The 14020-nt window shown below is 38.7% G+C and overlaps 1 protein-coding gene across 3 annotated transcripts in view; it reads left to right on the forward strand.

The window, feature by feature from the left end:
• The window catches only part of VIT (vitrin), a 125907-nt gene that overhangs the window by 14380 nt on the left and 97507 nt on the right, over nucleotides 1-14020 (forward strand). The gene's annotated exons all lie outside the window — the stretch shown is intronic.

A 14020-nucleotide genomic window follows, 5' to 3' on the forward strand; every position in this document is an offset into this window, starting at 1 on the left:
ATGTCATAGCATGTTCTGCCTATGTTTTCCTCTAAGAGTTTGATAGTGTCTGGCCTTACATTTAGGTCTTTAATCAATTTTGAGTTTATTTTTATGTATGGTGTTAGGGAGTTTTCTAATTTCATTCTTTTACATGTAGCTGTCCAGTTTGCCCAGCACCATTTACTGAAGAGGCTTTCTTTTCTCCATTGTATATTCTTGCCTCCTTTATCAAAGATAAGGTGACCATATGTGCATGGGTTTATCTCTGGGCGTTCTATCCTGTTCCATTAATCTATATTTACGTTTCTGTGCCAGTACCATACTGTCTTGATTACTGTAGCTTTGTAGTAGAGTCGGAAGTCAGGGAGCCTGATTTCTCCAGCTCCCTTTTTCTTTCTCAAGATTGCTTTGGCTATTCGGGGTCTTCTGTGTTTCCATACAACTTGTGAAATTTTTTGTTCTAGTTCTGTGAAAAATGCCACTGGTAGTGTGACAGGGATTGCACTGAACCTGTAGATTGCCTTGGGTAGTATAGTCATTTTCACAATGTTGATTCTTCCAATCCAAGAACATGGTCTATCTCTCCATCTGTCTGTATTATCTTTAACTTCTTTCATCAGTGTCTTATAGTTTTCTGCATACAGGTCTTTTGTCTCCTTAGGTAGGTTTATTCCTAGGTATTTTACCCTTTTTGCTGCAATGGTAAATGTGAGTGTTTCCTTAATTTCTCTTTCAGATTTTTCATCATTAGTGTACAGGAATGCAAGTGATTTCTGTACATTAATTTTGTATCCTGCTATTTTGCCAAATTCATTGATTAGCTCTAGTAGTTTTCTGGTAGCATCTTTAGGATTCTCTATGTATAGCATCATGTCATCTGCAAACAGTGACAGCTTTACTTCTTCTTTTCCGATCTGGATTCCTTTTTTTTTCTTTTCTTCTCTGATTGCTGTGGCTAAGACTTCCAAAACTATGTTGAATAATAGTGGTGAGAGTGGGCAACCTTGTCTTGTTCCTGATCTTAATGGAAATGGTTTCAGTTTTTCACCATTGAGGATGATGTTGGTTGTGGGTTTGTCATATATGGCCTTTATTATGTTGAGGAAAGTTCCCTCTATGCCTATTTTCTGGAGGGTGTTTATCATAAATGGGTGTTGAATTTTGTCGAAAGCTTTTTCTGCATCTATTGAGATGATCATATGGGTTTTCTCCTTCAATTTGTTAATATGGTTTATCACACTGATTGAGTTGCGTATATTGAAGAATCCTTGCATTCCTGGGAATTAACCCCACTTGATCAGGGTGTATGATCCTTTTAATGTGCTGTTGAATTCTGTTTGCTAGTATTTTGTTGAGGCTTTTGTGTCTATGTTCATCAGTCATTGGCCTGTAGTTTTCTTTTTTTGTGACATCTTTCTCTGGTTTTGGTATTAGCGTGATGGTGGCTTCGTAGAATGAGTTTGGGAGTGTTCCTCCCTCTGCTGTATTTTGGAAGAGTTTGAGAAGGACAGGTGTTAGCTCTTCTCTAAATGTTTCATAGAACTCAGCTGTGAAGCCATCTGTTCCTGGGCTTTTGTTTGTTGGAAGATGAGGACCGTACACGGTCCTCTCACTGTTGTGGCCTTTCCTGTTGCGGAGCACAGGCTCCGGACGCGCAGGTTCTGCGGCCATGGCTCACAGGCCCAGCCGCTCCGTGGCATGTGGGATCTTCCCGGACTGGGACATGAACCCGCGTCCCCTGCATCGGCAGGCAGACTCTCAACCACTGCGCCACTAGGGAAGCCCTGTTGGAAGATTTTTAATCACAGTTTCAATTTCAGTGCTTGTGATTGGTCTGTTTATATTTTCTCTTCTTTCTGGTTCAGTCTTGGAAGGTTGTGCTTTTCTAAGAATTTGTCCATTTCTTCCAGGTTGTCCATTTTATTGGCATATAGCTGCTTGTAGTACTCTCTCATGATCCTTTGTATTTCTGCAGTGTCAGTTGTTACTTCTCCTTTTTCATTTCTAATTCTATTGATTTGAGTCTTTTCCTTTTTCTCCTTTATGAGTCTGGCTAATGGTTTATCAATTTTGCTTATCTTCTCCAAGAACCAGCTTTTAGTTTTATTGATCTTTGCTATCATTTTCTTCATTTCTTTTTCATTTATTTCTGATCTGATCTTTATGATTTCTTTCCTTCTGCTAAATTTGGGGTTTTTTCTTGTTGTTGTTGTTCTTCTTTCTCTAATTGCTTTAGGTGTAAGGTTAGGTTGTTTATTTGAGATGTTCTTGTTTCTTGAGGTAAGACTGCATTGCTATAAACTTCCCTCTTAGAACTGCTTTTCCTGCATCCCATAGGTTTTGGGTCATCGTATTTTCATTGTCATTTGTTTCTAGGTATTTTTTGATTTCCTCTTTGATTTCTTCAGTGATCTCTTGGTTATTTAGTAATGTGTTGCTTAGACTCTATCTGTTTGTATTTCCTACAGATTTTTTCCTGTAATTGATACCTAGTCTCATAGCATTGTGGTTGGAAAAGATACTTGATACGATTTCAATGTTCTTAAATTTACCAAGGCTTGATTTGACCCAAGATATGATCTATCCTGGAGAATGTTCCATGAGCACTTGAGAAGAAAGTGTATTCTGTTGTTTTTGGATGGAATGTCCTATAAATATCCATTAAGTCCATCTTGTTCAATGTGTCATTTAAAGCTTGTGTTTCCTTATTTATTTTCATTTTGGATGATCTATCCATTGGTGAAAGTGGGGTGTTAAAGTCCCCTACTATTATTGTGTTACTGTCGATTTCCCCTTTATGGCTGTTAGCATTTGCCTTATGTATTGAGGTGATCCTATGCTGGGTGCATAAAGATTTACAATTGTTATATATTCTTCTTGGATTGATCCCTTTATCATTATGTAGTGTCCTTCTCTGTCTCTTGTAATAGTCTTTATTTTAAAGTCTATTTTGTCTGATATGAGAATTGCTACTACAGCTTCCTTTTGATTTCCATTTGCATGGAATATCTTCTTCCATTCCCTCACTTTCAGTCTGTATGTGTTCCTAGGTCTGAAGTGGGTCTCTTGTAGACAGCATACATACTGGTCTTGTTTTTATATCCATTCAGCCAGTCTATATCTTTTGGTTGGAGTCTTTAATCCATTTACATTTAAGGTAGTTATCGATATGTAGGTTCCTATTGCCATTTTCTTAATTGTTTGGGTTTGTTTTTGTAGGTCTTTTCCTTCTCTTGTGTTTCCTGCCTAGAGAAGTTCCTTCAGCATTTGTTGTAAAGCTGGTTTGGTGGTGCTGAATTCTCTTAGCTTTTGCTTATCTGTAAAGGTTTTAATTTCTCCATCGAATCTGAAGGAGATCCTTGCTGGGTAGAGTTATCTTGGTTGTAGGTTTTTCCCTTTCATCACTTTAAATATGTCCTGCCACACCCTTCTGGACTGCAGAGTTTCTGCTGAAAGATCAGCTGTTAACTGTATGGGGATTCCCTTGTATGTTATTTGTTGCTTTTCCCTTGCTGCTTTTAATATTTTTTCTTTGTATCTAATTTTTGATAGTTTGATTAATATGTGTCTTGGTGTGTTTCTCCTTGGATTTGTTCTGTATGGGACTCTGTGCTTCGTGGACTTGACTATTTCCTTTCTCATATTAGGGAAGTTTTCAACTCTAATCTCTTCAAATATTTTCTCAGTCCCTTTCTTTTTCTCTTCTTCTTCTGAGACCCCTATAATTCGAATGTTGGTGTGTTTAATGTTGTCCCAGAGGTCTCTGAGACTGTCCTCAATTCTTTTCATTCTATTTTCTTTATTCTGCTATGTGGTAGTTATTTCCACTACTTTATCTTCCAGGTCACTTATCCGTTCTTTGCCTCAGTTATTCTGCTATTGATTCCTTCTAGAGAATTTTTTATTTCACTTATTGTGTTGTCCATCACTGTTTGTTTGCTCTTTAGTTTTTCTAGGTCCTTGTTAAACATTTCTGGTAATTTCTCCATTCTATTTCCAAGATTCTGGATCATCTTTACTATCATTACTCTGAATTTTTTTTCAGGTAGACTGCCTATTTCCTCTTCATTTGTTTGGTCTGGTGGGTGTTTACTTTGCTTCTTCACCTGCTGTGTGTTTCTCTGTCTTCTCATTTTGCTTAACTTACTGTGTTGAAGGTCTTAGTTTTGCAGGCTGCAGGTTTGTAGCTCCCATTGTTTTTGTGTCTGCCCCCAGTGGGTGAGGTTGGTTCAGTGGGTTGTGTAGGCTTCCTGGTGGAGGGGACTGTTTCCTGTGTTCTGGTGCATGAGGCTGGATCTTGTCTTTCTGGTGGGCAGGGCTGCGTCTGGTGGTATGTTTTGGCATGTCTGTGAACTTATTATGATTTTAGGCAAGGCTGGGCATGTTATAATTTAACTTTCTAGAAACCTTGTTTCCTCTTTATCTGTTTCTCCATACCTCCTTTTTTATTCTCCGTGGCTTCCTTGGGCTTCTAAAAATGCATCAAGCATCTGCTGCATAGAAGTGTGATTTTCTCCTGTTTTAATTAACTTTCCAGTCCTTGCAGATTGGCTCTATTAGGTCACTCTTCTGATGTTCAGCAAGCCTGCTCACCACTCCAGTCGGCAGCTCCTGATCTGCATAAAGTTTTATATGCAGACCGAGACCACCACCACATTGTAAAGGCCCCTCTTAGTGCCAGCCTTCCTTTGTCCATCCTCACCAGATCAACCCAAATCCACTGACAAGCGGCTGAGGCTTTATATCTGGCAGAGATGGAGAAAGCAAGGCTGCAGATACGGCCTCTCCCCATTCAGAGATGTCTGTCCTGATGGGATTTTTGGCATTTTGGAAATATAGCACAAGCCTGTCATAACTACTACATGCTTCCAAATGAACACTGGCTCTTTCTGCCTTGTGGACAAAGGGTACTGTTAGGTGCTCCCCCACGTAGCACCGCAGATCAAACACCAGTGTTACATAAATCCTACACATCCACTAGAGCAGATTTTCTCTGAATGGCTCATGTAAGCCTCTAGGAGGCTTAGTAAAAATTATGAATGCAAAAATAATTTTTTTTTCTTTTTTTGCGGTACGCAGGCCTCTCACTGCTGTGGCCTCTCCCGTTGCGGAGCACAGGCTCCAGACGCGCAGGCTCAGCGGCCATGGCTCACGGGCCCAGCCGCTCCGTGGCATGTGGGATCTTCCCGGACCGGGGCACGAACCCGTGTCCCCTGCATCGGCAGGCGAACTCCCAGCCACTGCGCCACCAGGGAAGCCCGCAAAAATAATTTTTAAGCCTTCCATGTCTCCCTATTGCCTAAAGGATTAATTCCACATTCTTTAGGCATGGCATTCAAGGCTGACGTGGCCCCTTCTTTCCTCTCTAACAGTCTGATTCCTCTCCCAGCCTGGCCCAGCAGTTCCCAGTTCCTGAAGCTCCTCCGTCTCTTATGTCCGGTCCTTCCCTCACCACTCATTGTTTTCCAATCTCCAGTTAAACTAATTCAAGCCTCTTCCAGTCCTCATGCCCCAGGCCTATTTAATCATCTACCCTTTTTGCTATCACCATATCCTCAATAGCAGAGGTTCTCAATTCTGGCTGCACAGTGGAGTCACCTGGGGCACTTTAAAACAACAGTGATTTCAACTCAGACCAATTAAATCAGAATGTAGATGAGGGAAGTACACTTGTTTATTATGAAACACCTATGGCAAGTAGTGAAATGAAATACCGGATCTCTGCACTCATAATGCCTGGTTTGAATTCCAGCTCCTCTTCCTTCCAGGTTTGCAAACCTTGGGCAAAGTATTTAACCTCTGTGTGCTTCCAATTCCTTACTTTTCAAATTAAGGCAAAAAATAGCCCCTACTTCATCAGGTTATTGTGAAGATTGAGTTAATACATTACTGACACTTAGTGTGTGCTCCATTAATGCTAGTTATGATAAGTGCACATCAGTTTCTTCCTAGAAGACTTAAAGCAACTTGATGATAGGACCTGCACCTTCTTCCTCTCTGCCAAGCATAGTGTGCACACACAAAATTTTTTTAAATGATTAAAGGCATGCATGAATGAAGATGAATTTTGACTTTAGAAGATCAGGGAGATTTAAATAGAAGTGGCCCATGAGCAAACCTTGAAAGATGGATATACTTGTGAGAGGCAGATGAGGGGCGGTAACATATTCCAAATAGAACAGTAATAAGAACATGAGCCAAAACCCTGATGTGCAGGGTGCAGACAAAGGACCAAAATCCCAGGGTGTGCTAGGGTCAAAGCAGAGGATTACAGAAGAGAATTGCAGCAAGATGGTGTGAAAAGTAAGTTGGGACATTTCATGAAAAGTTCACTAAGGAATTTGGGCTTTATTCTACAGAGAATGAATGGACTGTGAAGAAGAATTCTGAGGGGGTGAATGCATAGTCAGACCTGTGCTTTAGGAAGCTGATCCTTTCCAACTGAAGGGAAGGATGACCTGGAGCAAGAAAAGCAAGGAGCAAGGAGAGGGTTAGGAGATTACTGTAGCTTCTCATTTGATATCAACACTGTCTGTATATGTTAAGTCTTCCCAAGAGATAATTTTATTAACTTCTGATTTATTAACATATGTGCAAAGGGTAAAGATTTAAACAGAACAAAACTGTAAAACTCACTCTTATTCCTGATCACCACTTACCCAGTTCTCTTCCCCTGAAGCAAGCACTGTTATTGAAATAAAAAAGAGTATAAGAGAGTACTATGAATAACTGTACACCAACAAATTGGATAATCTAGATGAAATGGACAAATTCCTAAAAACACAAAACCTATCGAGACTAAATTATGAAGGAATAGAAAATCTGAATAGATCTATAACTAGTAAGGAGAATGAATCAATAATCAAAAATCTTACAACAAAGAAAAGCCCTGGACCTGATGACTTCACTGGTGAGTTCTACCAAACATTTAAAGAAGAACTAACACCAATCCTTCTCAAACATTTCCTAAAAATTGAAAATGAGGGGACACTTTCTAAGTTATCCTATGAAGCCAGCACTACCTGGATACCAAACCAAAGACACTACAAGAAAACTACAGTTTCCCATATCAATACAATATCCCTATAAACACTGATGGAAAACATCCTCAACAAAATATTAGCAAACTAAATTCACCAGAATATTAAAATAATTATACACCATGACCAAATGGGATTTGTTCCTGTAATGCAAGGATGGTTAAACATACAAAAATCAATTAATGTAATACAGCATGTTAATAGAATGAAGGGGAAAAATAACACATGATTACCTCAATGGATGCAGAAAAGGCATCTGACAAAATTCAACACCATTTCATGATAAAAATGCTCAATAAACCAGGAATAGAAGAAAACAACCTCAACATAATAAAAGACACTTATGAAAAACCCACAGCAAATGTCATACTCAATGGTGAAAAACTGAAAGCTTTCTCTTTAAGATCAGGAGCAAGGCAAGGTTGCCTGCTTTCACTACTTCTATTCAACATAGTACTAGAAGTTCTAGCCAAAGCAATTAGACAAGAAAAAGAAATAAAAGTCATCCAAACTGGAAAGGAAGAAATAAAATTATCTCTGTTTGCAGATAATATAATCTTGTATGTACAAAATCCTAAAGATTCCACAACAAAATTGTTAGAATTAATAAATGAATTCAAAATAGTAGGATACAAAATCAACACACACAAGTCAGTTGCACACAAAAATCACTGTTGCACTAACAATGAACAATCTGAAACAAAAGTTAAGAAAAAAATTCCATTTGCAATAGTAACAAAAAGTATAAAATACTTAGGAATTAACTTAACCAAGGAGGTAAAAGACTTGTACAATGAAAACTATAGAACATTACTGAAAGAAACTAAAGAAGGCAAAAATAGGTAGAAACATATCCCATGTACATGGATTGGAAGAATTAGTATTGCTAAGATATCAATACTACCCAAAGCAATCTACAGATTCAATACAATATCAAAATCCCAATGACATTTTTTGCAGAAATAGAAAAAAACATGCAAAAATTTATAGGGAATCTCAAAGGACCCCAAACAGCTAAAACAATCTTACAAAAGAAGAGAAGAACTGGAGGATTCATAGTTTCTGATCTAAAAATCTTATTACAAAGCTATAATAATCAAAACAGTGTGGTACTAGCATAGACACAGACATATACACCAATGGAACAGAATAGAGAGCCCCAAAATTAGCCCTCACATATACGGTCAAAGGATTTTTTTTGCCAAGACCATTCAATGGGGAAAAGTCAGTCTCTTCAACAAACGGTGCCAGGAAAAGGGGATATCTACATGGAGAAAGAAAGAAGTTGGACCCTTACCTAATACCATACACAAAATTAACTCAAGTGGATCAAAGATCTAAATGTAAGACCTAAAACTGTAAAACTCTTAAAAGAAAACATAGGACAAAAGCTTCATAACATTGGATTTGGCAATGATTTCTTGACTATGACACCCAAAGGTATAAACAACAAAAGAAAAAAACAAACAAATTGGACTTCATGAAAATTTTATAATTTTGTGTACCAAAGGATACTATCAACAGAGTAAAAAGGCAACCCAGAGAATGGGAAGAAATATTTGTAAATCATATATCTGATAAGGGATTAATATCCAGAATATATAGAAAACTTCTAAAATTCAACAACAATCAAAAAACAATCTGATTAAAAACTGGGCAAAGGACATGAATAGACATTTCTCCAAAGAAGATATAAAGATGGCCAACAAGTACATGAAAAGATGCTCAACATCACTAATCATTAGGGAAATGCACATCAAAACTACAATAATATGCCACCTCACACCCATTACTACTATCAAAAGAAACAGAAAATAACAAGTGTTGGGGAGGATATAGAAACATTGGAACTTTTGTGCACTGTTAGTGGGAATGGAAAGTTGTACAGCTACTCTGGAAAACAGTATGGAGGTTCCACAAAAAATTAAAAATACAATTACCATATGATCTAGTAATTCCACTTCTTGACACATACACAAAAGAATTGAAAGCAGGGTCTCAAAGAAATATTTTTATAGCCATGTACGTTGCAGCATTATTCACAATAACTAAAACACAAAAGCAACCCATGTGCCCATTAGCAGATAAATGGATGAGGAAAATGTGGTATATACATACAATGGAATATTATTCAGCCTGAAAAAGGAAAGAAATTCTGACATACGATAAAACATGGATGAACCTTAAGAACATTATGCTATTTGAAACAGGCCAGTCACAAAAAGAAAATACTGTATGATTCCATTTGTATGACATACTTAGAAAAGTCAAAATCATAGAGACAGGAAGTGGAATGGTGGTTGCCAGGGGCTGGGGAAAGGGGAGAATGGGGAGTTATTGTTTAATGGGCATAGAGTTTCAATTTTACGAAGACAAAAAGAGTTTTTAATGGAGGGCTAATGGTGGTGATGGCACATTTATGGATGTATTTAATACTGCTGAATTGTATACTTTAAAATAGTTAAGATAGCAAATTTTATGTTTTTGTGTTTTACCATAATTTTAAAAATCGGAGAAAAAACACTGTGAAGAACCATAAAAATATAAAGCAGCATTATCATGTATTACCAATAAATAATCGGCTCTTTTCTAATTCCAGGCAACAAGAGATCTAATTAAATTGGCTGGCTACTCTAGTTACATTATGTGTATTTTTATTTCACTATCAGCCTTCATTTGCCCCACCAGAACTTCATATTCAGGACTGTTTATATTACATCTCAACGCACAATTCATACATTTATGAATCAGTAACATGTTCTTTTGGAAACCCTTATTGTTCTGTTTTTGTTAGAACCCTGGTGAGCACATGAGATATTAAGGTTCCAACATTACTGTGCACCCCACAGCTCCTTGACATTGAACTGCCTGCAGAAACTGCTTAACAGTGCTGGTGGTCATTCTTATCCCCAGTTTCTGGAATGGCTGAGAGAGGGTCTGAATTTTTTTCACACATTTCAAAAAGCACATTTACATTTTAAACGTATAAGTAAATGAACCAAGCAAGGAGAGAAATTCAAGTGGTAAGAAAGAAGCCTCAAACATTCTGATTCCAAGAGACCCGAGTGATTCTGGTCGAGTTCCATTACTGATGAGTCAGTACTTGAGGGATATCTCCTCTGGGGTTAGCATGCTTCCTGGAATCCTGCTGTTTTTTTATCCATTCATCCCTTTGTGTAAAGGTCGGTCTATCGTGTCTTCTAAAGTTGTAAGACAGATCTGAGAGCCCTTCTCTCCGAAATTCTATCTTCCCTTTTGGTTTGTATGTTGACAACAATAATGCTTATTGAAATATAATCCACATACCATAAAATACACCTTTGAAAATGTACAATTCAGTAGATTTATAGAGTATTCACAGATTGTCTTCCCCTTGTTTTGTTTCCTTTATTTCCTAGGGAAAGGAAAGAGCCCTAACCACTCACTCATGGATTAAGTATATTTTTTTAGCACATAAAAAAATCAAATAAAAACCCCTGCCTTCATGGAGCTTGCATTCCAGTAGAGAACACAAACAATAAACAAATACAATTAGCAAAGTATAGAGTATGTCAGAGGTGATAAGTGACGGGAAGAAAAGATAGTAGGGCAAGGATAGGGTGTACAATTGACGGTGGGTGGGAGAGGGCTTACAATTTTAAATTGGGTGATTAGGGAAAATCTTAAGGGAAGATAACGTTTAGCAAAGACTTGAAAGAAATGAGGGAGTAAATCATGTTTGATCTGGGGGAAGGGCATACAGGTAGAGTTAACAGTAACTGCAGAGACCCTCAGGGGAGAGGTGTGCCTGGAGCTTAATAAGCGAGAAGTCAAATGGAGGGAAGAGAGGTCAGAGGGGCCAATGGTGGCCAAATCTATTGGGGTCCTGAGCCACTTGCCAAGATTTTGGCTTTCATTCTGAGTAAGCAGAGAACCACAGAAGTTCTGATCTGAGGAATGCCATGAACTGATTTACTTTGAGCAGGATCACGCTGGCTGCTGTGTGGACTTTGGATTGTAGGAGAAGGAAACAACCTAGTTAGGAGACTAATTGCTTTAATCCAGGTGAAAGAGGGCATGACCTGGACCAGGTGGCAATGGTCAAGATGATGTGAAGCGGTCCGATTCTGGATATATTATGAATGTAGAGCCAACAGGCTTCGCTGATGGAAAAGATGTGGGGTACGAGAGAAAGAGAAATCTATGATGACTCAGACAAAATGTCCAATGCTATATGGTAACAGCCAACTAGCAGAGCTAGTTAGGTGGGTTGGGTAGGGTAGCTTGATATACTGCATTTATCCCAACAGGAGAATTAAATTTGAGGCCTGAAAACATGTGAGTTGATCTGCAGCTCCTCTAATTAATATAAGACAAAAAAATGATGTGTCATCACACTATTTCCAAAATATGACCCAGCTAATTAAGTATCAAATTGCCAATCATATATGTGACTATTTCTATTTTGAAGATAAAGATGGTTATTTGCCTTTTACTTAGCCAGTGGTCAACTACCTTAATTGGGAAATTTAACACATTGCAACTGTTGCTGGAAATTAACAAAGTGATCGGTTCTGTCTTGGGTTACTCTTGCTGCCTAATTGTTTGTAATAAAGCCTTTCATCTACCAGTTTTATTTAAGTTGGCTGCATCAAGTGCTTGTATTACTACCTCAACCATAATCTAATCATTGCTTTTTGTTAATAAACTCTGCACAGCACTGTATCTACATATTAAATATAAGCTTGCTCTAGACCTAGCTAGTACCAGATTGTTTATCTCTTTCCAAATCTCCATGCAGTGATGTCACTTTGGTGACTTCAACATCAGCCAGGGTGGGAGGATTTATGCCACAGAAATTGACAAATGGGCTAAATCGGGGCTTTTTTAAAGACAGCAGTTTTCCTAGCACACCCGTGGACAGAGCAGAGGGTAGGGTTATGAACGCCAGCTAAAGCCTAAAAGCCACACAGCTGTGGCATGGGTGGAGCAGACGTAGTGGGAGTCATCTGCCCCAGAGAGGAAGAGTGCTTTATCACTGATATGGTTTAGAATTGCTAGCTTATAAGGATAATAAAACGCAGACCAACTTTAAGTCTTTAAATTCCCTACAGACAATGTTATACCTTATCGCCTAAGCCCAGGGCAGATCCTTCCCACCTACTCCCACCTCCATTCTAACCCTACTCACTGCCTGGTCACCACGGGTATGACATTTTGCCTTTCTAAGCCTTAATTTCCTTGCCTTTTCAACGGGGATCATATGTTCAATTAATGATGGTATGAATAAACCTTCTAGGGTTTCCCCGTAGCCTTAAGAGAAGAGGGAACCTCTTATGGATCAACAGCATCATATATATATAGACATCTTTATTGGAGTATAATTGCTTTACAATGTTGTATTCGTTTCTGTTGTACAACAAAGTGAATCAGCTATAAGTACACTTATATCCCCGTATCTCCTCCCTCTTGAGCCTCCCTCCCATCCTCCCTATCCCACCCCTCTAGGTCGTCACAAAGCACCGAGCTGATCTCCCTGTGCTATGCGGCTGCTTCCCACTAGCCATCCATTTTACATTTGATAGTGTATATATGCCAGTGCTAGTCTCTCACTTCATCCCAGTTTCCCCTTCCCCCTCATGTCCTCAAGTCTGTACTCTACATCTGCATCTTTATCCCTGCCCTGCCACTAGGTTCATCAGTACTGTTTTTTTAGATTCCATATATGTGCATTTGCATATGGTATTTTTCTCTTTCTGATTTACTTCACTGTGTATGAGAGATTCTGGGTCCATCCATCTCATTACAAATAACTCAATTTCGTTTCTTTTAATGGCTGAGTACTATTCCACTGTATATACGTACCACATCTTCTTTATCCATTCATCTGTCGATGGACATTTAGATTGCTTCCATGTCCTGGCTATTGTAAATAGTGCTGCAATGAACACTGTGGTACATGTATCTTTTTGAATTATGGTTTTCTCTGGGTATATGCCCAGGAGTGGGATTGCTGGGTCATATGGTAGTTCTATTTTTAGTTTTTTAAGGAACCTCCATACTGTTCTCCATTCTGGCTGTATCAATTTACATTCCCACCAACAGTGCAAGAGGGTTTCCTTTTCTCTACACCCTCTCCAGCATTTATTGTTTGTAGATTTTTTGATGATGGCCATTCTGACTGGTGTGAGGTGATACCTCATTGTGGTTTTGATTTGCATTTCTCTAATGATTAGTGATGTTGAGCATCTTTTCATGTGTTTGTATATCTTCTTTGGAGAAATGTCTATTTAGGTTTTCTGCCCACTTTTGGATTGGGTTGTTTGTTTTTTTGATATTGAGCTGCTTGTATATTTTGGAGATTAACTTTGTCAGTTGCTTCATTTGCAAATATTTTCTCCCATTCTGAGGGTTGTCTTTTTGTCGTGTTTATGGTTTCCTTTGCTGTGCAAAAGCTTTTAAGTTTCATTACACCCCAATTTATTTTTGGTTTTATTTCCATCTCTCTAGGAGGTGGGTCAAACAAGATCCTGCTTCAACAGCATCCTTGTATCCACTCTGCATTCCAACCTCTGAGCCTCTGTCAATGCTGTTTCCCCTGACTTGGAGCCACTTCATCTCCTATTTTCATCTTTCAGAGTTAACCCAATTGCTGCCACCTCCAAGAGGCTTCCTCTTATTCCCACAGCTGACATAATCTCTCCCTCCTCTAAATCCCCTAACCTCTTGGGGACTCTCTGACACTATCCCAGATCTACTGGATTAGAATCTACATTTTAACAAGATCCCCAAGTGATTCACATGCACATTAAAACTTGGAAGCCTTGCTTTAAACCACTGGTTCTCAAACTCGGCTGCAGATTGGAATTACCTGTGGAGTTTCGAAAACGCTTGACGCCTAGACCCCACCTGCAAGAGATTCTGATTCAATTGGTCTGAGATGCAGCCTGCGCATCAGGGCCTTTTAAAACTCCCAGATGATTCTAATATGCAGCAAAGTTTGAGAACCACTGGTCCAT

The sequence above is a fragment of the Grampus griseus genome, assembly GCF_964374135.1.
Source record: "Grampus griseus genome assembly, chromosome: 15".
Taxonomy (NCBI): Eukaryota; Metazoa; Chordata; class Mammalia; order Artiodactyla; family Delphinidae; genus Grampus; species Grampus griseus.